The sequence below is a fragment of the Sorex araneus genome, chromosome 8, assembly GCF_027595985.1.
Source record: "Sorex araneus isolate mSorAra2 chromosome 8, mSorAra2.pri, whole genome shotgun sequence".
Lineage (NCBI taxonomy): Eukaryota > Metazoa > Chordata > Mammalia > Eulipotyphla > Soricidae > Sorex > Sorex araneus.
The window spans coordinates 376,879-401,919 of NC_073309.1; the positions used below are offsets into that span (position 1 = coordinate 376,879).

Consider the following 25,041-nt stretch of genomic DNA (forward strand, 5'->3'; position numbering starts at 1 on the left):
ACTCACCTCTCCTTCACCCTGGACAGGAAGCAGGAAACCATGTCTCGACACCAAGCAGGAGACGGGAGGACTAGGCTCACCAGTCAGGGGTTCCCTGATTGCGAGTGGTCTCGGGCACCACACATGCCATTGTGATAGCTTGCCAGGCAGAGGCTACGGGCAGAAGGCCTGGGGTCCCCCTGTGCCCTAGGTGTGGCCCCAGATCTAGGGAAATTCAGCCCCTTACTATCGGGCCACACCGAAGGACAATTCTGTGGTCCTTGGTTTGTCTGTTAAGCATGTCTCTAGTCCCAGAGACAGCTGTGTGTCAGGCACCTGCCTGGCCCCTCAGACTGCTGTTGCCCTTGGCCTTTCCTCTGCTGTTTGCATCTTTGTGATGTTTGGGGGCCCTACCAGAGTGCTCAGAAGTGCTGGGGACTGTGTGGGGTCAGGGCTGGGGCCTGCAGGTGCTTCCCACCTCTGGCTGCAGCAACCTTGCTGCTGTCCGCTGCTGGACTGTGTGTGTTGTGGGGTAGTGGTGAGCTGTAGGGGGCAGCCGGCACTCTCTTAGGAGACTGAGTAGGTGAGGGTGGATGGACTTGTGGGCATGAGACCTGCAGCTTGTTGTGTGTTGGGCGGAGTCTTGGCACCCAGGGGAATGGTGCATGGGGTCTTTGTGGTCAGTCCCCTGAAGTGGGCAGAGGGGGTAGCCCCCCTGTCTGTGTCAGGTGCTTGCTTTGGTGCTGCTTTACGTTGAAGTCATGTCACTCACAGGACTCAGGGCCCCGGCTTGTTTCCACTGATAGTTTCCTGTGACAGTGCTTGGTGCTTGTACATGTTCCCCATGAGTGAGTCCCCACCATCCTCCTGACCCCCTCTTCTCACAGCCCTTCAGCGCCACCACCAAGCCTCTCCACTTCCATTCACCTGGACCAGGTGGTCCCTAGGGGAGCACTTCCCAGCAGTGTCTGAAAGCCACTGCACTATCCCTGTGGCGTGTGCGGGTGCCCCTGGGTCTGCATGGCTGGATGCATGCACATGTGTTGGCATGCCCCTGTGCCAGTTGGTCCTGATCACCATCTCCCTCTTCCATTGAGGAGGCTGTTCCGCTCTTCAGTCTTCTCTTTGCTTTGCTGATTAGAAACACAAGAATGAAGCAAGTGAGTGATGAGGATTGGTGGCTGCTGTCAGAGCAGAGACTGATGTGATGCTGGAGGGGAGGCCTGGGGACACCTGTGCTGGAAGCCAGCCACAGGCCTGCCAGGTGCTGCCAGGTGCTGCTCCCATAGGAGGCTGCACCTTTGCTCCAGTGCTGAGCTCTGGAGTCTGCTCTGTCCAGTGATTTGTTCTCATATTGTAGGTGGGCAGTGCTGAGGCTCACTCCCAGCTCTGTGCTCGAGGGATCACTTCTGGTGGACTCAGGGGAGCAGAGTTCAGGTATCGAGTCTGGGTTGGATGCTTGTAAAACAAGTGTTTTCCCTGCTGTCTCTCTGCGCGCCTCCCCCGCTCCCACTGGTCTTGTTTTATTTTTCAAATTTGTGTTGTTTTTGTGCTTTACCCAGCAGTACGCAGGACTTACTCCTGAGTCTGTGTTTAGGGATCATTCCTGGTGGGTCTCTGAAGACCATTTGGAGTGCTAGATATCGAACCCAGGTCATCCGTGTGCAAGGAGAGCCCCCCACCACTTTATGGTTTGAGAATCTGGTAATCCCACAGCTGGAGGGTATTTTTGTTTTGTTTTGACAGATAATGGAGGCTCAAGTCCCAGATCTTCACCTTTGCCTAGGGTCTGTCTTGTGGCATGTGGGGTTCAAACTGCAGACCCTCAAGAATCCCTCCTTTTTGGGGCTGGAGCAATAGCACAGCGGGTAGGGCGCTTGCCTTGCACGCGGCCGACCCAGGCTGACCCAGGTTCGAATCCCAGCATCCCATATGGTCCCCTGAGCACCGCCAGGGGTAATTCCTGAGTGTAGAACCAGGAGTAACCCCTGTGCATTGCTGGGTGTGACCCAAAAAAGCAAAAAAAAAAAAAAAGAATCCCTCCTTTTTTTTTTTTTTTTTTTGGGTCATACCCGGCGATGCACAGGGGTTACTCCTGGCTCTTCACTCAGGAATTACCCCTGGCAGTGCTCCATATGGGATGCTGGGATTAGAACCCGGGTCGGCCGCATGCAAGGCAAACGCCCTACCCACTGTGCTATCACTCCAGCCCCCCTCCTTTTCTTTTTAAGAAAAGTTTTGGAGGCCATACCTGAAGTGCTCAGGAGTGGCTCCTGGCAAAGCTCGGGATCCTATGCAGTGCTGAGGATTGAAACCTGAAGATTATGCCGTATCTCCAGTGTTCTTTCGAGCCTCAGACATCTTCCCTTGAACTGAGACATCAGTGTGGGTTTTGCTGACCCTTCTATCTATTTTCTGCAATATAAGGGCCTCTTACAAGCCAGGTCCCAACTCAGTCTGGCCCTGGCTTATTTGTATGATTTTGAATCCAGAGGCAGGAAGTTGACTTGTCTGATGAGTCTGAACTCTGACAGGAAGTAAATAGTTGTGGGCAAAAGCAGCCCTGGATCTAACTACCCTTGCTCCTGCCCCTGGGGACGGAGGCTGACTGCTGTGATGACCTTGGCCTCAGGCTCTTATCTGAGGTGCTCACACCCCCTTCCTCTCTCAGTAGTTGCTAGAGGACACTCGCCTTAGCTGTGGCACCAGTGCCAGAACTGCATGTGAGGTTCGTGCCCAGACAGGCTGGGTCTCCTGCAGCAAGGCAGCACTGACAAGCTTTATGACCTGTGGAGGGTGGTGAAGCCTCCAGCCAGGACCAGGCACACGAGTCATCCCCCACATCTGTCTCCTGCGTGGAATCCTGACTGGAATGTCACAGCATTAGTGGGAAGCTTGAATGGGCCCCAGCACTGCCCATCTCTTAGCCTGGGACAGCCTCCTAAGCACTGGAATGAGCTAGGCAATGACCCGATGGGGCAGGGTGGAGGGATTGTGGGCAGGGCCTCAGTGAGAGGACAATCCATGGGCATAGGCGTCCATACAGCAGGGTTGTGGCAGGGCGGCACCCGTGTGTGTGTGTGTGTGTGTGTGTGTGTGTGTGTGTGTGTGTGTGTGTGTGTGTGTGTGTGTGTGTGTTACCCAGAGCAGTACCGTGTGTGTGCATTATCTAGAACGGCAGCCATGGCCTGACTTCATGAGGGATTTCTGTGTGGCACTGCAGCAGTCTGCCTCCTGGAGCTGGACTTGCTGTCAAGGAGTGACCCAACAGCATCTGCCTCAATCCCCAAGTCCCTCAGCTCCTTCCTACTGCCTCTGGATCTTTCTGCAGGAACCTTGCACGCCGAGAAATCCAGGGGCTGGTTTGCTATGCTTGTGAGCCCCTGGCTTGCTTCCTCTTCCCTTGCTCTGGGCTCAAATGGCAGATGTAGTCCAGGTATGGGATAGAGCAGAGGGCAGGACTGGTCCCTCCCTGTAGAGTTGACACCACTCTGCTCTCCCTGCTTACCCAGGGTGGTCATCAGGGGTTCACTGGCAGGATATCTCTATGCTCAGCCTTCCCTGATGCATGAGAAATTGCTTCAGTTCCCTTTGTATTCCAAGTTAGAATTCGAGGGGACAGGAAGTGACTCAGGGCTGGTGTTATGCTCTACTTTGCTCTGCTTGTCAGAGGCCTGGGGTTCAGACCCCCAACACTGCATCAGGTAGCCCCTGATTGAGTCCCAACCTCTTAAAAATTAGAAAATGACAGCAATGAAGTGATTCGGGGAAGAGTAACTGGAGCACACTCTGGGCGTGAGTATTTTTCTTACTGATAGAATCTTTTGCTGATTTGTGTTTGTTCTTGATGTAGGGACACACCCGGTGATGTTTGAGAGGTGACCCTGGCCCAGTGCTTGGGGATTGAACCCAGGACCTCACACTGCATGAAGAGGGCTCTGCTCTGACCCACACCTGGTCCATCCTTCTCACTGTTCTCTGGATATGGAGTGACTGTCAGGCATCGCTGCTCCCTTGATGGAAATGGGAAGCATCACAGGGCTGTATGATTGTGAATTTTACTGCTGTCTTATGTTAGAGCATTAAATTACTGAACTCCTGGCCTCAGTAGAAATGAGTTAACAACTGGTTTCAGATTTGAATTGACCCAGTGCTGGTAGGCTGGGAGGTCCCTCCTGCACCCTGTCTGCCCAGTCCACTGCAGGGAGCGGGCACACTCCACAGTCATTTGTTCTGGCTCACCTCTCACCTTACATGCACTCTTGCTTCCTGTAGATGCACTAAAATCTGCTTTTTTTCCCCATGTGGCATCCTATTTTTCTGTCTTTTTCCATGTAAAAGATGAGCAAGTATCCTTGTTTGTAGCTACAGAGTCTCCTGAATCCGTCTCCTGCCTGCACAGGCTGGTCAAGAAGGCAAACAGGTCTGGCAGCTGTGGGTGGGTAGGGTATTGCTTCAAGTGCTCTCCACGTGCAGCGGGCGGGGTGCACACTCATCCTCTCTCCATGCGTGGGGAGACTTGCCAAGTACGGCTGAGTGGAGCTGGGGGAGGATGTCTGTGCTCTCTCCTCTCTTCCTCTCCTTCCTTCTTTCTCCTCTCCTCTCTTCCTCTCCTCTCTTCCTCCTCCCCTCCCCTCTTCCTCTCCTTCTTTTCTCTCTTTCCCCTGCCCCCTTTTTCTTTCTGTCACTCCCTGGAACCCAGGATGGTTGGTGTTTTTTGACTAAACGTGAACAGGCTTATTTCAGAGAGTGCATATCCACACACTCATAGTTCCATAAGACAAACTTGTGTTTCTCCTTGTCCTGAAAGGCAGTGGAGGGCAGAGCGGGACTGGGAGGGCGTGCTGCGGGAGCTGCCTGTCGTGGGATTGCCCAGTGATCATATGGTGGCATTTCTAGAAGAAGCTGGAGCTCTGATGGGTGGTGGTGGAGGTAAGGGGTTGAAACAGGTCTGAGCTTTGCCTTGTAAGGCTCCAGCCACCTCCCGAAGCCACATGGTCTGGCTTGGAAATGAATTGTCAGTGTGTGACGTCAGTCCAGTGCAGTGAGAAGCAGCACTCATGGGAGTCAGGGTCTGTAAGAGCTGAAAGAGACAGACGGGGTGTGTTGCAGTGTTTTCTTGACTCAGCTCATCTGAGGAGAGTGCTGTGGAGAAGGAAGTTAGAGAATGTTGTTACCAGGCGGATTTATGATGGGGGTTTCCATAGTGTTACTGGCTAGGGATTGCACCTCAAAAAGGGTTTTCTAAAGTGGAGGGGGAAGCATAGCACAGTAGAGGTGGGGGCGGTGATATGGCTGGCTTTGCCTGTGGCCAGCCTGGGTTCAATCCCTGGCACTCCATGTGCCCCCTAAGCCCCACCAGGAGTGATCCTGAGTGCAGAGCCATGAGTAAGCCCTGAGCACAACTGGGTGTGGGATCCCTTGCCCCAAATTAAAAAAAATAAACAGAGCAGAGAGCATCTCCTAGCTGAGGGCCATAAGATGAAAATCATATAAATGGGACCACAGCACAAGGTGAGGGAGTTAGCCAGTAGTCAGAGTCACAGGAAAGAGCAGGTCAGAAGGGGAGTGTGGTGGGGAAAAGGTCGAGAAACTCGGACCAGGATTATATGCTGGTCAGTTGGTCAGGACTTTGCCAGAGCCTTGGTCAGTCCCTGGCACCTGGATAGAGCTCCCCAGCTAACAGAATGGAGTGAGTGTGCGTGTGTGAAGGTGTATATGAGTGTGTATGTTGGGTTGGAAATAGGCCCATTGTTAGCCTTTAGTGGGACCGTCACCTCCCACTGCTCAGGGTGCATGCATGTGTGTCTGGGGTGAGGACCCTATGCTGTGGGTCCACTGTGAGCTATGTGCTTGATCCCCGAGCCTGCTGTGCGCATTGAGGGGAGCCCAGACTTGCTGGGCTGGTCCATCCTGGTGCTTCCCCAGGTGTCATCTTTCCTCTGTTCCCTCAGCCTTCTTTATCCTCCACCGAATTCTGTGCTGGGGCTGAGATTTGGCTCACTGTGTACCTTTGACACTGTGTCAGAGCTGCACACGGTGCTGTATGAGCGAGTTCTAGCTGTGGAGTGGCAGGCGTGTGCCCCGTGGGGGTGCTGGCTGGCCTCACCTGATACTGGTCATCCTGCAGGCAGTACCAGGGGCTGGTGTCTGGGATTCCTGTTTCCTTGGTAACGACTTGTGCCTTTGAACCAGTCCCCGGTCTGTACTTTTAAAAGTGTATTTTGATGTTCTGGTTTTTGCTTCCAGTGCAAGGAATTTTTAAACTTACAGGCTTTTAATTTGGTGTTAATTTTCACTTGAGGGGGTGAAAGTGACTGAGAACATGGCTGATTTCAGGATAGCTGTATGAAGTGAAGGGCTGCAGCTATTGCCTGAGGCTAGAGCTGAGGCACCTGAGACCTTATGGCAGTCTGGGCCTGGGAAGGTTTCTCACACATGTGCTCTCATCTTATCTTTTATCTTTATTGAATTTTTGGTTGTGTTTAGGGGTCACTTCTGGTGGGGATCCTGTGCCATGCTGGGGATCAGACCAAGAGCCTTATGTGGCGCTATCTTGTTGGCCCCCTTTTTGCTGTCTCTTTGCCAATTCTTTTTTTTTTTTTTTAACTTTTTTTTTTGCAGGAAAAATTTTTTGTTTTTATTTTTTAATTTTTTATTAGTGAATCACCATGAGTTACAGTTACAAACTTATGAGCTTTCATGTTTGCATTTTGTTTTACGTCCCCTCCACCAATGTTCCCAGTATCCCTCCCACCCTCCCACCCCATCTCCCCCACTCTACCCTACCTCTGTGGCAGCATTCCTTTTGTTCTCTCTCCTTTTGGGTGTTGTGGTTTGCAACAGAGTTTTTGCCAATTCTTAATAAATTTTTAATGTTTTTGTTTTGGGGCCACACGTGACAATGCTCAGGGGTTATTCCTGGCTCTGCACTCAAGAATCACTTTTTTTTTTTAAATCTTTTCTTTTTGGGCTACACCCGGTGATGCATTGGGGTTACTCCTGACTCTACACTCCGAAATTACTCCTGGCAGTGCTCGGGAGATTATATGGGATGCTGGGAATCAAGCCTGGGTCTGCTGAGTGCAAGGCAAACACCCTACTGTTGTGCTATTGCTCCAGCCTTTCAGGAATCACTCTTGGCAGTGCTCGGGAACTATATGGGATGCTGGGAATTGAACCCTGCATGTCAGCTACATGCAAGGAAGCTCACCTTACCTGTTATACTTTTGCTCTTTTCCATCTCTGCCAATTATTTTAATTTATTTTTTTGGTTTTGGGGCCACACACACCAGTGCTCAGGGGCTTACTCCTGGTCCTGTGCTCAGGAATCACTCCCAGTAGGTTCTGGGGATCCATATGGACCAAACCTGGGTCACGTGTAAGGCAAGTGCCCTACTGGCTCTACTATCTCTGGCCCCTGGCCCAGATTCTTAAAATAATTTTTTGACTTGTCATTTGTTATTGGATAATGGAATATATTCTGCCTTTGGATTTGCAAGTTCTTAAACATAGTAAAGCCTGTTTTGAGGTTTTTGTTCTTTTCTTCTATTTTTTTTTTTTGCTTTTTGGGTCACACCTGGGGATGCACAGGGTTTAATTCTGGCTCTGCACTCAGGAATTACCTCTGGTGGTGCTCAGGGGACCCTATGGGATGCTGGGAATCGAACCCGGGTCGGCCGTGTGCAAGGCAAACACCCTACCCACTGTGCTATTGCTCCAGCCCCTGTTTTGAGTTTCTTTAGTCTCTTCAAAGTGAAAATTCATCTGGATATTTCAGGATACTCCCAGAGGATCTTAGTTCATACCTGGTGTAGAGAACTTGCTTTTCCATTATCCCTCTTCATTTTCCCTTCTCCAGTGGAGATGTTGGACCCCATCTTCTCCCTAGCACTGCATGATCCAGTGCTTGCACCACCTGGCCACTCCCAGCTGTGTGGGTGTGTGTGGACAGTGGACTGGGGTTCAGAAGATGGAGTCTGAGACCTCATAAAGATTGGGCGTGCACTCAGGGCCTTGACGCCATCAGCGTGGCCCTATGGGCAGTTTTTATTGAGAACAAAACTTGCTCAGCACACATGTACAAGTGCACCCCACACTCTTCCTTTGAGTGTTTCTGTTTATGGAATCCTGAACATTCCTTTTTCACTCTGGAGGATCAACTTGTGTGGGTACAACACTTAGCCACAGAGGAGCGCCTGGGCAGCCTTTGCCGCGAGCACTTTGGATGGATGGACTGGAACCTTCATTTGTGCTTGACATGGAATCAGGTTTTTCTGGTTCCATGTAGTTCTCTCCTTCACACACACACACACACACACACACACACACACACACACACACTTACTTTTACATCCATAGCCTGACAGAAGCTTCTTGTTTTATTTTGGGGTTACTTGATCATGATCAGGGCTTCATTCTGGCTCTGAGCTCCAGTATCACTTCTGGTGGGCTTGGGGGGCCTCTGTGGTGCCTGGGATTGAACTGGGGTTGGTCACTTAAAGGCCAGCCCCTTCCCCACTGTAGTTTCTCTCTGGCCCCGAAGCTTCTTGGTTTAAAAGATCACACTGAATTCTGGAGGACGCTGTTTGTAGGAGCTCCTCTCTGCCCCTGAAGTCCAGAGCTAAAAGAGGAGGGAGAGTGGGTGCCGAAGAAAGCGCCCAGGGGGCCACAAGGCCCTTGGGAGTCTCCAACTTTGCAGCACAAAGCTGCAGAGTATCTGCTTTCATGGCCTATGTCCAGAGACCTGTGCCTGGATCGTGGGGGGCAGAGGGGGGGCCCTGTTCCCCGAAGACTGGCGATCTGGAGCAGGCTTCCTCTGTACTCTGCTTGTCAGTGTGTGCCTGTACCTGGCCCAGGAGTGAAGACTGGAAGGATGCTCATGGGGGTGGGTTTGAAGTAGCCAGGGAGCTGTGAAGGGACCAAGTAGAAGTCTTGTGTCTGTAACAAGATCCCCTAGCCCCTGTCCCTGCCTCACCCCTGTGTCAGCTCGCCTACATCCCCGTATCCGTGCTTTTCTCTGGGGCATGGAGAAGCACAGTTACCAGCCCCAGGGCACAGTTCATGGCGTCTTCCTAGAAGTTGAAGCATTGATTTGGTATCACTGCCTTCATACATAAGTTTATTTATATCTAAATATTATGTGTCAGACCCTTCTTGTACAACAGAACATAAGGGAGACATCCACGACATTGACAACTATCGCCCAATCTGCCTGCTGTCTGTCGTCTACAAGTTGTTCACTTGTGTCATCCTGAATAGAATAGGCAGAACACTAGAAGAAAGACAACCATGTGAGCAAGCCGGGTTCCGAAAAGGATTCAGCACGATCGACCATATCCACAGAGTGACCAAACTCATTGAAGTTCCATGAGAATTCAAGATGCCACTCTGTCTAACATTCATCGACTTAAAGAAAGCCTTCGATTCTGTTGAGACTGAAGCGGTCATCGAAGCCCTAGCCAAACACGGCGTTCAAACGCAGTACATCAAGATCCTCCGCGAGCTGTATTATGGATTCACCACCAGGATCTCACCATTCTACAAAGAAGTGATCGTTGACATAAAGAGAGGGGTTAGGCAGGGTGCTAACCATTTCACCAAAACACTTCAGTTCCACCCTCGAGAACATCATGCGATAACTGGAATGGGAAGGAATGGGAGTGAAGATAGACGGTTGGCAACTGCACTACCTGTACTTCGCTGATGACATTGTTCTCATAACGCCAAACATTAGCCAAGCGGCACAAATGCTGACCGACTTCGACCGCAAGTGTGGAAAGGTTGGACTGCAGCTGAACCTCAACAGGATGATGCTCATGAAAAACGAACTGGTCCCTGACACTCCATTTGCTCTCAATGGAACGAACATGTCCGATTGGCGCCAGAACTGCGCAGGAGGAAGAGAGCAGCATGGAACACCTTCAAGAGCATTGAAGAAGTGGTTAAGAGGACGAAGGACCTCCAACTCGGGGCACATCTTTTCAATAACACCGTTCTTTCTGCACTAACGTACGCCTCAAGAGACCTGGGCCCTACACAAACAGGATGAGAACGCTGTTCGGGTATCCCAAAGAAGAATCGAAAGAGCTATCCTAGGAGTATCACATCTCACTCAAGTGAGAGAAGGAATCTGGAGTTCCGACCTCCGTCGACGATCAAGAATCAGGGACTGTCTTGTTTGCCAAGACATCAAAAATCAGATGGGCCGGACATGTAATGCGATTCAGAGACAACCGCTGGACTAGAGCAGTTACCGACTGGATTCCACAGGATGTCAAAAGACCACGTGGCCGCCCACCAATGAGATGGTCAGACTTCTTCATCAAAACCCTAAATGAACAATTTGAGGCTCTTCCTGTTCCTGGAGCGAGCAGATATCATTGGGCTACACTAGCACGAGACAGGGACAAATGGAGACGTTACTGGCGCTCACTCGAGCAAATCAAAGATCAACGGGAAGACAAGTGATACAAGTGATGTGTCAGACCAAAACCCCTTCTGTTCACCAAGAGGAATGGGGCTTGAATGAGGAATCAAGGCAAGAGTTTTCTTTGGATTGTGCCTACATTTGTCTTTTGAGTTACCACCACACTCCCTTTTGACTGCTGAGAAGTGGGGCTGGTAGCACTGTGGTTCCTGTCACATGTGACCAGGTGTCCAGCTCACACGTGACCTGGTTTCCAGCCCTGCCTCTGGACACTGCACACACACACACTGATACACTCATACAGCACACTAGTATACACACACAACACAGAAGCATTCACACACCCACATACTCCCGTCTCTCACACACACTACACCCTGGCTCTCCCCTGTCGTCTCTGTGGACATTGTGGACAGAGGCTGCTCACCTGGACTATAGTGTGGGTCTCCCATGCCAGTCAGACCAGAGTTGGAGTGCATCGGTTGATTCTGGGTGGCTGGTGCTCAGGGTTGCTCTGGCTCCGTCCTTAGGAGTGACTCCTAGCTTGGGGTTATAAATTCTGGGATTGAACAGGCCTCATGGAAGGCATTGAATCAGAGTTTTATTCATGTAGAGAAAACAAGCATTTAAGGGTAAACTCCCCTTCCCCTCCCCCGCCCTCTTCCCTCCCTGGATTTTTTTCCTTCCCTTCCTCCCTCCCTCCCTGTTTTTCGGGCCTAATCTACTGGTGTTCAGGGAACATGGTATTGCCTCTTCAGCACACTCTGCTTTTCTTTCCTTAAGAAAACCTTTGAGTACATTTGGGGCCCATGTTCCAGCAGTGCCCGTGAGTGGGTTCTGATGTCTGCAGTCACTTTAATCCCCAACCACTTGAGCAACCTCTTGTCATTTCCAGTCGGCCTCATCCTCCTCCACCCCCACTTTTCTTGTCTTTGTACTTTGGGTACATCCAGTGGTGCTCAGGGGACCATGTGGCATGGATGAAAGTAGGTGCCTGACCATCTGAGCCCTGTCCCCACTGTCTTTCAGGATGAAATATCTGCTCCTGTGCAGGCCCATCCAGCTGAGGGATCAGCCACGGGGACATGGGGGCCCAGACCCTGTATGTGATGACTGCAAAGGTGTCTTACTGCCCATGCACCCCCACCCCCACGCTCTTGGCCTGCTTTGTGACCTTGTGACAGTGTTGAGACTCGGGAGGGTCCTGGCACAGTCCCTGGGTGTGCCCTGGGGAACTGGCAGGAGAGCACAGAGGATGGAGATGGTGTTCTGCAGGTAGGCCGGAGGGTGAAATGGTGCTCTCCTGCCTTCAGCTGTGGCTCGTCGATCAGCCAGACCTTGCAGAAGCTGTGAGCAGGTCACTTCTCAGTATCGGGAGGTGAGATAGGGGAGAGAGCGCCTGACGCTGACAAGTGAGCACTTGGGCTGTACCACTCACACAAAACAGAGACATTCGTGCACACACTCTCATGCTGCAGGGACCCAGACCCTCCAGCACAAGGGTCTGGCCGTGTCGGGGGACTTCCTGCTGGCAAGGAAGCCCCCACAGGTGGGGCTCTTACTGGGCAGTATGCAGAGGAGCCATGGTCTACATGGGGCCCCTGTTATACCCCGGGAGCTGGTATATCTATGTCAGGGTGGGCTGCGTGGAGGTAGAGCCAATAGGAGCAGATACTCCTGAGCATGAGTGGGACGGGTGAGGAGAAAGGCCTTCCCCATGACAGGAAGTGGAAGCATACCTAGTCAGATTTGGGAAAGCAGGGTGTTCTCTCCCAGGCCTGGGGTATGTGGCTCAAAGGATCCTTGCCAGCACTTCAGCCAGGGAGGGCTTACCCACTCAGAGATGCACGGGCTCAGGGGAGTCGACGCAAGGGCCCAGGCTTGACCCCTGGCTTCATAGGCTGCTGGGTTGCCCCTCTCCAAACAAAGCAGGGCCCTGAGGCCTGTGCTGGCTTCTGGGGAGGCTTGGGCAGAGCTTGTACTGTTCCTGATGGAATGTCTTCAGGAGTTGGCAGATGGTCTCAGAGTATGTGAGAGCTGTGCTTGCTTTTGGAGACGTCCTTTCATCAGTGAAGTGCACCAGGATGGCCTTGCCTGAGTGTTGTTCCATGGAGACACACGTGCCAAACCCAGCTCAGTGTCTGGCTACAGAGTTGAATGGTGCATGTGCGCGCGCACACATACATCCCCTACACTCACACACTCCACACCCCACATACTACACACGCATGCACATACAGGTGCAGGTCTCTGCAGAGTAGAGCAGAGCACACTTGGCTCTGCAGCCTGGGGAAGAGTGGTGCATTTTGATGGAGCGTGGTTCTGTTTTGTTTTGGGGCCATATCTGGTGGTGCTCAGGGATCACTCTGGACAGCTTGCAGGGACCCTGTGTGGTGTCAGGGATTGAACTTGGATCAGTGCCCTGCTTCTGTACCATTTCTCTGGCCTCCTTGTGCCCATTTTAAAGGAGGTGGTATTTGGATGGGTATTGAAGAATCCTAAACTTTTAAAACTAAAGTGATCCTAGCGATCAACAGCTCTAATCCCATTTTTCTGTGGCTGTAAATGTGAGTTTTTGTCATCTGCATGTTCCTTTCTGTGTCTTCTGTGCCCGTTTCCACCCCCATACTTAGGAAAAATCAGAACAGTTAGGTACAAGCAGCCAATGCGCAAGTGTTAGGTGTCTCAGGTCTTCTCGCCTAGTAGTTAGAGCAAACCTTTCCCATACTTCCATCCTGTTTGCAGGTCACTTGTAGTGATTGGGGTGTTAGTGGGAGACTGTTCCCAGCTGAAGATGCACATGGGACACTTCCTTCCTAGGGCCTGGCTGCTTTAACAGAATGTGGCTGTTTCTCAGTGTCAGGTGGGTTCATCTGAGTGAGCGTCTTCTCAACATTTCATTTCTTCTGCTCTTGTTAGAAAGGGTGGCCCTTTTGGGGCTAGAGCAATAGCACAGCGGGTAGGGCATTTGCCTTGCATGCGGCTGACCCAGGTTCGATTCCCAGCATCCCATATGGTCCCCTGAGCACTGCCAGGAGTAATTCCTGAGTGCAGAGCCAGGAGTAACCCCTGTGCATCGATGGGTGTGACCCAAAAAGGGGGGGGGGGAAAGGCCCTTTTCAGCTCACTGTGGACAGTGGTGGGCCTGGAGTCGTGCATTATCTCTTGGTCATTGCAGGTCATAGGAGACAACGCTTGCTGTGTGCTGAGTTGTACTGGTGTTTGCTGCCCCTGAGGGCCTTGGTGGTCTGTGATCAGGATTTCAAGTGTGAGAGATGTATTAGCCCAGCTCCTGGAGGACTTGTACTGTCCCGTGATGGCAAGGATCAGGGGCTGTGCACTGAGAGAGCACCCACAGGGAGGATTCTGATGTGCGGCCTATTCCTGCCTATGAAAGGTCCAGTCACCTGCCCTCACGCCCACGGCTTGTGGCACATGGTCAGGGCCCACAGGTCCACTCTGTGTGCAGGTCAAGGAGGAGCATTTCCCTTGGCTGCTCTGTCCTGTCGTTGACTGGGGGAGACACGCTGACTTTTAGGTTCTCCTCCAGTCTTTGGGCATTGACATCCCCAGCTGAAGTAGGGGGTGGGGGGCAGTCCCGTTATTCCCACACAGCCAATTCAAACAACCGAGAGACTTGTCCTGTTCCCAGAAAGGGTCAAGATGGGTAGTGGTGGCTGTCAGTAACAGAAGAGATAGGGAAGGTCTTTCACAGCCACTTCTATGTGACTGGGATTTTTTTTTGGAGGGGAGGAGCTTTTGGGGTCATAGCCGCCGATGCACAAGGGTTACTTCTGGCTTTGCACTCAGAAATTACTCCTGGCGATGCTCAGGGGACCATATGGGTTGCTGGGAATCAAATCTGGGTCGGCCGCATGCAAGGCAAGCGCCTTCCCCACTGTGCTATCACTCCAGCCCCATGACTGGGAACTTTGAGTAGTTTCCAAGCCCTGTCCTGGGAGTCCCAGCCGTGAAGAGAGTCATGCCTGTGAGCTCCCACCTTTCTTGTTCTCAGAGAGCATGGGGGGTGGCTCTGTGCCTCGCCCCATGTCTGCCCACTCCCTCATGAGGTTGTGAGGATGGAGGATGTCCATGTGAGATAATTGGGTAGTGGGGGAGGGCAGAACTACAGCACAGGGGAGCTACCTGGGTTTGCCCTCCGAGTCCTGCCAGGAGTGACCCCTGAGCAGGACCGGGGGTAGCCTCACAGAGCAGCAGTAGTACCAGGCTCCTGGTTGCTAGGAGGCCTGGAGCCCTTGGTGCTATGCCAAGGGCTGGCTCCCCACAGCACTTCTCCCGCCATTCTGCAGGCAGATGTGGGAACGCCTGATGGGTGGCCGCCTATGGGAGAGACAGGGGTATTCTGTTAATACTCACTTAATGCCAGAGTATCTTGGAGCTGTCCCGGGAGACCTCTGCATAATCAGCGCCAGCCCCCCACCCTCAGAGGCCCCCTTCTCGCCCTTGCGCTCAGGGAACAGCATGAAGTAGACACTTGGTCATCAGATTTGCTTGTGGTAGAAGTTTGAGAAGCTTGTAATCAACACTGGCTTTCAAGTGATTTGTCAAGATTGTTTTGAGTTTTTTACTGTTTTTACTTTGGATTTACCTCTGTATTGTTGACACTGCTACAGTTTTATGTGAAAATACCTTACAGAGAGTGTGTTTTCTAACTTCTAGTGGTGCATGAATGGACACAGCAGTCCAGCAAGGCTGCAGGAAGCGGCTCTGGGTGCGTCCTGGGAGCTGAGGGCTGTTGGCCTACGTGGAGTGTGGAGCCACTCTGTGTCCTGTCCCACCTGGTCAAGAATGTTGAAACCTTTACCCCCCATCCTGTTGTTTTCATTTTATGATAAAGTGGTTTTGTCAGTGCTTTGCTGTATAAATGGTAAATCGGATGCGTTTTAAGTTTCATGAAGAGACACAGATGTACTCAGGCCATGTCCAGAGGAAGCTCACTTCTCATTTGTCTGAGACCCAGCATGTCAGCAGCTGCCCAGCAAGTGGGTTGTGCTCTGGAGGAAGCATACAGTGGGCCTTGCCATGACACCTGAGCACCAAGAGTGTGGACTGTCCTGAGGACCCCTGCCTGGTTGGGGTACATATTCTGCAGGGCCCTGGAGAGCTGGCCTGTATGAAGGAGTCCTCTTCTGGGCTGGGGGGAGGCGTGCAGAGAGAGCCCAGAGGAACCGCATGATGCTCAGGGTGGGCAGAGGCACACTGATTTGTTTTTTGCTTATTTCTGGGCCACACCCAGCTTTGCTCTAGACTTACTCCAGGCCTTGCACTCAAAAATTACTCCTGGTGGTGTTCAGGGGACCCTGTGGAGTGCTGGGGATGGAACCCTGGTCGACCGCATGCACGGCGAGTGCCCTCCCTGCTGTGTATCGCTTGGTTTAGGGATCACTCTTGGCTCAGTGCTCCTGGTTGCTTCCAGTGGTGCTGGGTGCCTGTGCCCTGCCAGGGAGGAAGCCAGCCCCTTCCGTGCAGACCTGTCTTTGTGAGCCAAAGGGAAAGTTTAGATTTTCCTGAGTTTGAGAGGGAGTCTAGAGCGGTGCCAATAGCTCATCTTGGAGGGAGGAGCAGTCATGGAAGGTCTGTTGCCATGCCTGCGGCAGGGGGTGGGGGCAGGGAGGGCCATCTCAGAGCTCCCTGTGCAACCCCAGGTCAGCTGGACCAAAGCCTGAGACACCTGCTTACCTGTCTGGAGTGACCTGGACTAAAAGCGAAGCAGGAGATAATGCTGGTCATCTCAGGGGAGGGGGACGGGGAGCGTCTGGGGGTCTTTCGGGGAGAGGTCTCCGGGGGAGTGGGACAGGGGAGGGTTTGGAGTTTCCAGGGAAGGGGGACAGGGAAGGCTTGGGGATCCCCAGGGGAGCGGGACAGAGGAGGGGGAGAGCATGGGGAGTCTGCACAAACTAATCTCTTTCCCTTTTGCAGGGCCCCCTCAGCAGCGTCCGGACATACCTTTTGGATTTAATTGGGTTGTCGTCAGCCTCAACTTTTAGCTATGGAATCGGTGAGTCTGGTCTTTTTCTGTCCCTTTGATGGGGTGTGACATGAGCATCGGAGTGATGCTTCCCCCTGCTAGTTGCCTTTCTTGGACTGTGAGGCCTGAGTGTGGTTCTGTCCCAACGTGGCTTCACTGGGGCCTGGCGTTGGGAGCTGCTGCCTGGAGTATGGGGGGTGGGGGGGCTCTTCTCAGGGTTCTTTCCATGGACTTCTGTCCCCACTCTCTGGGTCCTGCCTTGGGGTGCTATGCTTTGTGCTACACCAAGGGTGTTTAACAGGTGAGTGACCCTGGTCTGGCAGCAGAGTGTTGCTGCGAGTGTTTAGTGCTCCCAAAGTTGGAGCCAGGCGTGTAGTCAGTGGAGGAAGAGATGCCTCTACTCGGTTCTGATTCCTTGTCCCCTGAGATTCCTGGTCATTTGAGATTGTGGGGACATGACTTCTTGACGCAAGTCTCTGGGTGACACGCATGTGACTCTTGGATAGTGTCATCTCTGTCAGGCTGGCCAGTTTTCAGTGATGCATGGTTAATTCCGTGTGTTTACTGTCGAGCAGATATAGGCTGGTTCTCTGTGTGCACCATTGGGCAGATGTGGGCTGTCTCTGTGTATGCACCGCCGGGCAGACATGGAGACTGATTCTGTATGTGCACCGTTGGACAGACCCAGGCAGACTCTGGTTCTCTGTGCACGTACAGGCTGACACTGGTTATGTGTATACACAGGCAGGCAGATGTGGGCTGTTCTGTATGTGCAGTCAAGCAAACATTGGGCTGGGTTTGTGTGTGTACCTTCAGGCAGACACTGGGGTGGGGGTGGGGTGTGCGCATGTGTGTGTTTTGGGAGCAGCTTTTTAAAACTTCTGCTTTGGGGCCACATCTAGTGGTACTCAGGGCTTACTTGTGGCTCTATGCTCAGGGGATCCTTTATGGTTCTGGGGATTGAATTTGGGTCAGCCGCATGCCAGGCAAGCACCCACCTCACTGTCCTCTTTGATCCCCTGGGAAGAAAGCTTTTGACCTAAGTTCTCCCTGTTTCTGCCACCAAGTGTCCATGCTCATTTTCCTGCAGACCTGGACACGAGGGCAAGGCTGGATGGAAAGAAGTCTCAACTGCCTCTGTCCTCAGAGCAGCCTGGTTGAAAGGTGCTGGGGAGAGTGATGGATTCCTTGGCCCAAGGGTGTCCCTTAGGCCTGCCTCCCAGGGTTAGGGGTAGAACCAGTTGATTGGACACGTTTTGTCCTTATAGGTTGGCACAGAGAGCAGCCAGATCCCATCCCCTACCCACCGCCCTGGGGGCTGTGCTCTGACTTCCTTTGGAAACTTTTATTTTGCTTTTTGTTTTGGTGGCCAGTGGGTCACACCCGGAGATGCACAGGGGTTATTCCTGGCTCTGCACTCAGGAATTACTCCTGGCAGTGTTCAGGAGACCATTTGGAATGCTGGGAATTGAACCCGGGTCTGCCGCATACAAGGCGAACACCTTACCCGCTGTGCTAACGCTCCAGTCCCCTCTTTTGGAAACCTGATGGTGATCTTGATTCATTGCCTCGAGGGGGAGGGGGGTTACTGCATCCTTTGGCCACCACCCGCGGCCAGGTGTGTCCCTAGGGAGAATGACATGAGTTCTTGAAGCTCTTTTTTGCTAGTGTTGGGTGGGTTGAGAACTAGGTCTGTGTTTGTTTTTTTTTCCTCGGTTTTTTGGGGGGTGGGGGGTCAGTCAACACCCATTGGTGCTCAGGGTTCATTCCTGGTGGAGCTCTGGGGATGGAGCCTGGGTTAACTGTATGTGAGCACAAGGCCTTCCCTGCTGGGTTCTCTCTGCAGCCCTGTGACCTCTGTGACCTCAGGAGATGGGGCCGCAGCTGGAGCACTGACAGCAGGTATCACAGCCTTCACAAGTTTGGACCATGAGGAGGCAGTTCTGCCATTGACAACTTCCGGTTGGACATGGCCTTCCTGATGGCTACAAGCAGTGATCATTGCCCAGAGGTGAATAGGGTCAGGATCATGGCCAGGCAGGGGTGACTTGCTGAAGGCCCTCCATGACTTCTGGAAAGAGAATAGAGCTGCTGCAGGTTCTCTCAGTTTCTGTCATTCCTCATGTCGCTGACCAGTAAGTGCTCATTGTCACTGCTTAGGGTGAGGTAGGAACTGTTGGTCCGATATCAGACTCCCGATTGCTGAGTGATCTGGGCTCATCTGGCTCCATTTGTGTCACCTCTCATGGTCTTGCCTCCTAATGGGAGCAGGGAGCAGCAGGAAGTGAACGGAGTAGTTGTACCCCTGTCCTGGGGGCTGTCTGGCCTGCTCAGGGGCTACACAGTACCTGGAAGTGGACCTGGGGCCTATGCTCAGTCTCCCTAGCTGCTGGCTATGCTTAGCCCCATTTCTGGGTGTGGAGCTGAAGGGAAGAAAGGGAAAGCCAGGCTGCATCTGCTCCCCGGGGGCGAGTGCTGGCTCCTGTCCCTGTGCCCAGTCATCTGCAGGGAGCCACCCTGAGCTGCCTGGGGGCTGTCTCTGCTGAGGCCCCAGCGTGGGGTGCTCTGGCTTGAGCAAGCAGAGCAGGTGGAGGTAAGTGAAGGAAGCAGGTTCCCCCCACACCCTTTCTCTGTAGTCCTCCCCTCTACACAATCGGGGCCCAGCAGGAGCTACTGCAGACAGGCTGAGGTCACCCCACCACTCTTAGTGTAGAAGGGAGGACTAGAGAGAAAGTGGTGGGGTGACCGCAGCCTGTCTGCAGTAGCTTTTGCTGGGCCCTGAGATTCAGAGGCAGGCAGTGGGAAGGCCCTGGAGTTACAGGTTGTATGGAACTTTCAGGTCCTAACGCCAGTTCATTTGTCTTTTTAACAAAAAAGCTCTTGTTAGAATTTAAAAATAGGTAATAGCACATTTTACCTCATTATCAAAGACATATTCAAAAGCTTATTCCAATATGATTTACTGAACTTAGCAGTGTAATGATTTTCCGTTCTAGAGGTGATTTTTGGGTAGATTCCCTGTAGCTACACATGGAATATTAGTTGTCTTTTAGGTTCATGTAGGGTTTTTTTATTAATACTAAAACTGATGGCCATATTCTAACATTTGCCCCAGAAGTCCTTTTGTTCTCCCACAGTTCTCACATTACTGAGGGTCTGGGGAGGATGAGGGCCAAGCCGGGGGAAGGCAGCAGTTCACATGGCCCTGTATGGCAAGTGCCCGGTGGGGACTGGGCAGAGTACAGACACCGTGAGACAGGCCTGTGGGCTGCTGGCAAGTCCAGGCCCTTCTGTCACCCACTTCTCTTGTTTACCACAGGTGCCTGTGCCTCCTGACTGGGCCATGGACACACTTCTGAGTGTCCTGGTCCCCTTCCTTCTCAGGGTACTGCTGTGGCCTGGAGGACCAGGGGCAGCACTTGGAGAGACAGACAGACACGGACAGAGAGATACTCTGTCCATGCCTCATGAGGCCCCCAGCTGAGATGTCTGCTGAAACAGCCTCCCTTGCATCCTGCCTGGGCGTCTGTAATGCGTCCTGGAATCGGCTGCAGAGGGTGGCCTGTGTGTCACCCAGTGCTCTGGTGGAGGCCCTGGCCAGGGGCAGGTGCCAGCTGTTATCCTGTGGGGTCTAAAGTGTGCTCAAGTGTGTGCAAGCTTCAATGGATGGGGCACTGTGGCTGGCAGCGGGCATGAGAGAGGTAGGGTGGGGATGGGGCCATGGGACTGCTCTGGAACCCCTCTTCTCTCTGACACCTCTGCTCATGGCAGGCGGGAAGGGGCGGCTTCAGTGCGGCCTGGATCTGATGGCCCAGGGCGGAAGCAGAGAAGCATGTGACCTTGACCTCGCTCCTTGCCTGACTGATGCCCTTCTTGGCCACTCTCATCTGTGCCGACCCCTTGGCTCTGCTGGCACAGCTTTCTTGAGACCAGAGTGTTGAGCACTGTGTCCACACGGCCATAGCTCCTTCGTGGCCCTTCCCAGGCCAGTTGCAATTGGAAATGCAACAATGAGATGCCGGTTCAGATGTGACCATATTTTATTTTATTTATTTTGGTTTGGGGGCCCCTTAGCTTACTCCTGGGTCTGTACTCCGGGATCACTGCGGGGGATTTCGTGGCACCATATGGGATTTGGGGAATCACACCGATTGGCCACTTGCAAGGCAAATGCTCTACCCACTGTACTCTCTCTCCAGCCCCCAGGACCAAATTTTGTTCAGGAAACTTCACCAAGCAAATGCCAACCCCTGAGACCCACTCTCAGAGGTGGCCACAAGACCATCTCAGGTGGGAAAGATCCCAGCTGCCGGTTCCTGGGCCCAGTAGCATGACTGCATCCTCGCCCCGTGACCTGCTCAGCTTCTCTGGACAGGGCTGGGAGGTGCCTTTCCCCAGGCGGGCCATGATAGACCCCTCTGGGCTCCTATGCCCGGGGACAGCTGTGAGGAAGAGGCCACCTCTGGCCAGGGCCTGCACTGCACCTTCCTGGGAGTCCCTACAGAGTATCTCCTGTACTTGTCTGTCTTTATGTATAGCTGCTCTCAGTGGCCTCTGGGCCAATACTGGGTGACCAGTGTTGGTCCTCTTCACTGCCATCAGCGGCCTCCTGTGTGCCGTGAGCCCGCGCTCTGCCCAGGATGTCTCAGCTGCCTGTTGTGAGCACTCCCAGTAGGTGTCTGGGTGCCAGGAGGTGGGCACAGGGAGGTTGGGGCAGCAGGGGACGGTGTGACCTGCAGCAGCCCCCAGCCAGCAGTTTAGGAGGTCATAGGAGTGGACATCTTCCAGATAACCCACATGACTGAGCCAGGGCTCAGTGTGTAACTGGTCTCTTCTGCTGGTTGGAGCCATGGAGCTGAGCTTCAGAGGGAGACCGGACCACAGTGACTTCTGTGCTTCCCTCTACTGGCCTGGGGCACCAGGGCAGGACCTCCCAAGGCCTCTAGACTCTCAGCCCCTTGGAGTACTGACCACTTTGCAGTACGTTGATTCTGGACCCCACATCTCTGGCAGTGGCCTCTGTCCACCTTTCTTTCTCATAGGACTGACCCTCATGGCCAGCACCAGCCAATGGCCTTGGCTTCACCTGTGTCTGCAGAGACCAGCTCCCAGAGAATGCCACACTCACCTCCTGGGTGGGTCCCGGAATTTTTTGTGGGGAGGGAGGGAGTGTGGAGACAATCTGGCAAACGGCACTGTCAATAAAGTTAGATTTCAAAAGGAAATAAAAATCTCCCATAATCCCACTACTTGAGTAAATATCAGTGTTAAAAGTGAGAGTGTTTTGGAGCAGGAGAGACAGCACAGTTGGTAAGGTGCTTGCCTCCCGTGCACATGGCCGACCTGGGTTCAGTCCTGGCACTGCATTGGGTCCCTGGGCACAGGGCCAGGAGTAACCCCTGAACATTGGCCGGTTTGGTGTGAAAGAAGTGTACCCATGTGTCCTGCCCTCAAACCCACATGGGGAAGGAGAAGGTCCCTTCCTTATGTCCTGGGCCCTTTCTTTGCTCAGGATTTCCTCCTGACTATGCTCAGGGATTGAACTCTGGTCAGCCATGTGCAGGGTGGGTGCCCTACCTGCTGTGCTCTCGCTGTGCTGGGTCGTTTTCAGATCTGCGGTGGCCTTTTGTGAGACTCTTTGCTTCCCTTCCCTACTCCTACCCATTTCCACCTACCAGCCTCTTGACTCTTTCTCCTGGTTTGCTTGTCCTGCAAGTTGAGATCCAGCCAGATGGATATTGTGTTCTGGATGTTGGCTCCTTCTGGGTCCTTGGAGACTGTCTGAGTCACCACGTGACCTCAGAGCAAGTGGCTGCCTGCATGTGTGCAGGGCGGTGCTCTTGGGCATGTCATCCCGCCCTCTTCCCCTCTTTCTCTGAGAGTAGCACTTGCCCAGGCCCCTTAGGCCAACACGTCCTGTCCCCACGTGCCCTGTCCTGGCACAGGAGGTGGGCACAGGGGCAATGCTGTTCCTCAGAAGCATGTTCTAGACTCACTGCTTGGAGGGGGCTCTGGAATAGAAGCAGAGACACAGAAGCTGGGGCCATAGTGTCGCTGCCGGAGCCAGGCCCCGAGGGCACACAGGTGCCACATGGTGCAGCCGTCACTGCAGGCACCCAGGGCAAGACACAGGGTGGGGACCAGAAAGGAAACAGCCCATCACACAAGCTCATCTCTGCTTGTCCTCTCTGAGGCCCGATGATGTCTGGGGGTGGCCAGACCCTGTCCCTCTTGAGAACTGGGACCCACTATTTTGGTTTCTGTTATCTTCCAACTTGCATCCCAAGTTAATCATTTCCCTTTTGTGGATCCTCCCTATTTATGACCTAGATGATCTTTGTCCACACAACTGTCTCACCTGATGGCTGAGGTCATAGGAACATGGTTCCAGGTGGCAGGAGGCCTTTGGTCCTGCCAGAAGAGCAGGAAGTGGCCTGGTGAGAGACAGGGACAGCCTCCTCCTGAGCTGCCCTAATGCCCTTGGCAGCTCTTACGGCACAGGGGGGCACCCAGGGGGACTGGTGTGTCACTGATTTCATTGGTGGTCACTGGGAGATCTCTTATCTGGGGAAGCTTGAGATGCCTGCGAACGTATAAACAGTCTGTGTTGTCAGAAAGGAAGTCACAATGCAGGATGTGCCATCGAGACACATTCTTGGCTGAAGACCCCTGGGGATGTCTCCTTGGAATCTGCTGATGGAAAGTCCTCCTCTTGCCCCTCCAGACACTTAAGCCAAATGTTCTAACCAGCTCCTTCAGTGGTCTCTGCTGTCCCTGGGGCCTGCCCAGTGGGTGGAAAGAGCTGGGACTGTCCAGAGAAGCATGGACTCAGCATCCTCTGGGAACACCTTCTATGTGCCCACCCAGAAGGTGGGTTTCCAGGGGTGCTGAGTGAGTTTTTCTGTGAGGGGGGAAGTAGGCCAAGTCCCCGCAGCTATAGTCAGAAGGCTGGGACATAAGGGATTATGCTGGCTGCTTACCTGGGATGTTTCTTAGGAACCCTTTCATTGGCTTTCTAGCTAGCTGAGTGTGTGAGAGCTGGAGCCTGGCTGGTGCCCTGCGATGGAGCCCCATCCCCTGGTGTGCTCCTAGCCCTCAGCCGAGGCAGGAGCACTGCCTAGTTCTGGGGGACATCAGACCCAGATGATATGTGCCTGTCAGCTGTGTGTGGGGCCCCAGGTAGAGGGGCAGGCAGAACCCACTACCCTCCCATCTGCCTGCTGGGGTCAGGACCTTTGCTTGTAAAGGGTGCCCATTCTGGGGCAGACGGGACAGCAGGAGGGCACCTGCCTTGCACACAGCTGACCTGAGTTTGATCCCTGACACCCTGTAAGGCTCCACAGGTGCTGCTGGGGGTGGCTCAAGAAAAAGGGGAAAAGGGAGTAAGTTCTGAGGCTTGGGGAGACAGACAGGGAGCAGGGCTGTGTGGAGCCCCTTGCCGCTCCCACCATGTTCTCAAGACTGGAACTTGGTTTCTGGACTGAGTGGAGGTTCAGAGGCTCTCTCCCCTTGCTCTGAGGAAGCTCCAGAGGACAGACTAACTCAGGGTGCCACCCAGCATGCATCCATCTATGGGATGGTGTAGCAGAGCCCTTGTCCCCATGTGCTTGCCACCTAGCCCAGACAGCGTCCTCTCCTCCTGGACTCTGCAGCTGCCAAGATGCTTCCCGCCAAAGCCTCTGGTTCGTCCTGGGGAGTCAGCAGCCCCCTGCCCCCCACCCAGTGAACGTCCTGTGCTTCACCACCCCTTCCCAGCAGAGACCATTTACAGCCCAGAGCGTACAGGAATCAGCAGGCTGCTTGGGCACCTGCAGGCTCAGGCCCTGACGGACTCCAAGGAAAGGAGTTAAAAATGGCACCCTCACTCTGCAACTGGAGTGCCAGAAATAACGTCTTCACAGTGGATCTCTTGGTGGGAAGGAGGAGTCTTATATCTACTCATTTATATTTTTGGAGCTGAATTGAAGCTTGAGCAGTTTGGAGATGCAGAAAATAGAGTGTTTGGTGAAAAAAGATGAAGGTGTGTGTTTTTGAGAAATGAGGGTTAGAAACTGTGAAATGTTAAGTTTCTACAGAATGTTTTCTCTTTCTAAATTTTTTCCCCTTTTCTGTTTTCAAAGTGACTAAAGAGTCAGTCACAGTTCCTGTTGTATCCTGAGACCTGTTTCACTAGATAGGACCCAGGCCCACAGGTGCAGCTGGTTGGGTGCTCTTAGCGCTGCTTGTTTTCTTGCCAGCTCTGAGCCCAACTGTGTTCTGCGTAGGATCCGTTTGTGCTCTAGCAGACGAGTGCCCCTGCAGTCCCATTCTCCCAGGAGCCTCCCAGACACAGACGCTGCTCACTTCAGGAGCCTGGCCCCAGGCAGGGCTGCCCTTCCCCAGGGGTTCAGCCTCGTTGTCTATCAGTGTGGACAGTACATCATAAATTTGGTCTGGGAGCAGAGAGAGAGGACAGTGGTAAAGCGCTGGCCTTGGACACGGTTGAATTTCTCCCGAATTTCTCCACCTGCCTGAAACAGTTCTACTTGCTGCCTGCTGCTCATGGGTCCCGTGCCTCCCTTGTGTTCCCTTGGGTGCTCCCCTGTCCCTCCCCACCTCCTGGACAGAGATGGCAGGTGCCTTCCCGGTGGTCCTGAGACCTGAA

The 25,041-nt window shown here is 53.2% G+C and overlaps 1 protein-coding gene across 2 annotated transcripts in view; it reads left to right on the plus strand.

Moving 5' to 3' along the window:
- Positions 1 to 25,041, plus strand: part of ANKRD11 (ankyrin repeat domain containing 11) — a 90,515-nt gene that overhangs the window by 38,328 nt on the left and 27,146 nt on the right. For both annotated transcript variants that reach the window (XM_055145025.1, XM_055145024.1), the window contains exon 2: positions 16,349 to 16,427. The gene's annotated coding sequence lies outside the window, so the exon portion shown is untranslated. The remainder of the gene's footprint in view (positions 1 to 16,348; positions 16,428 to 25,041) is intronic.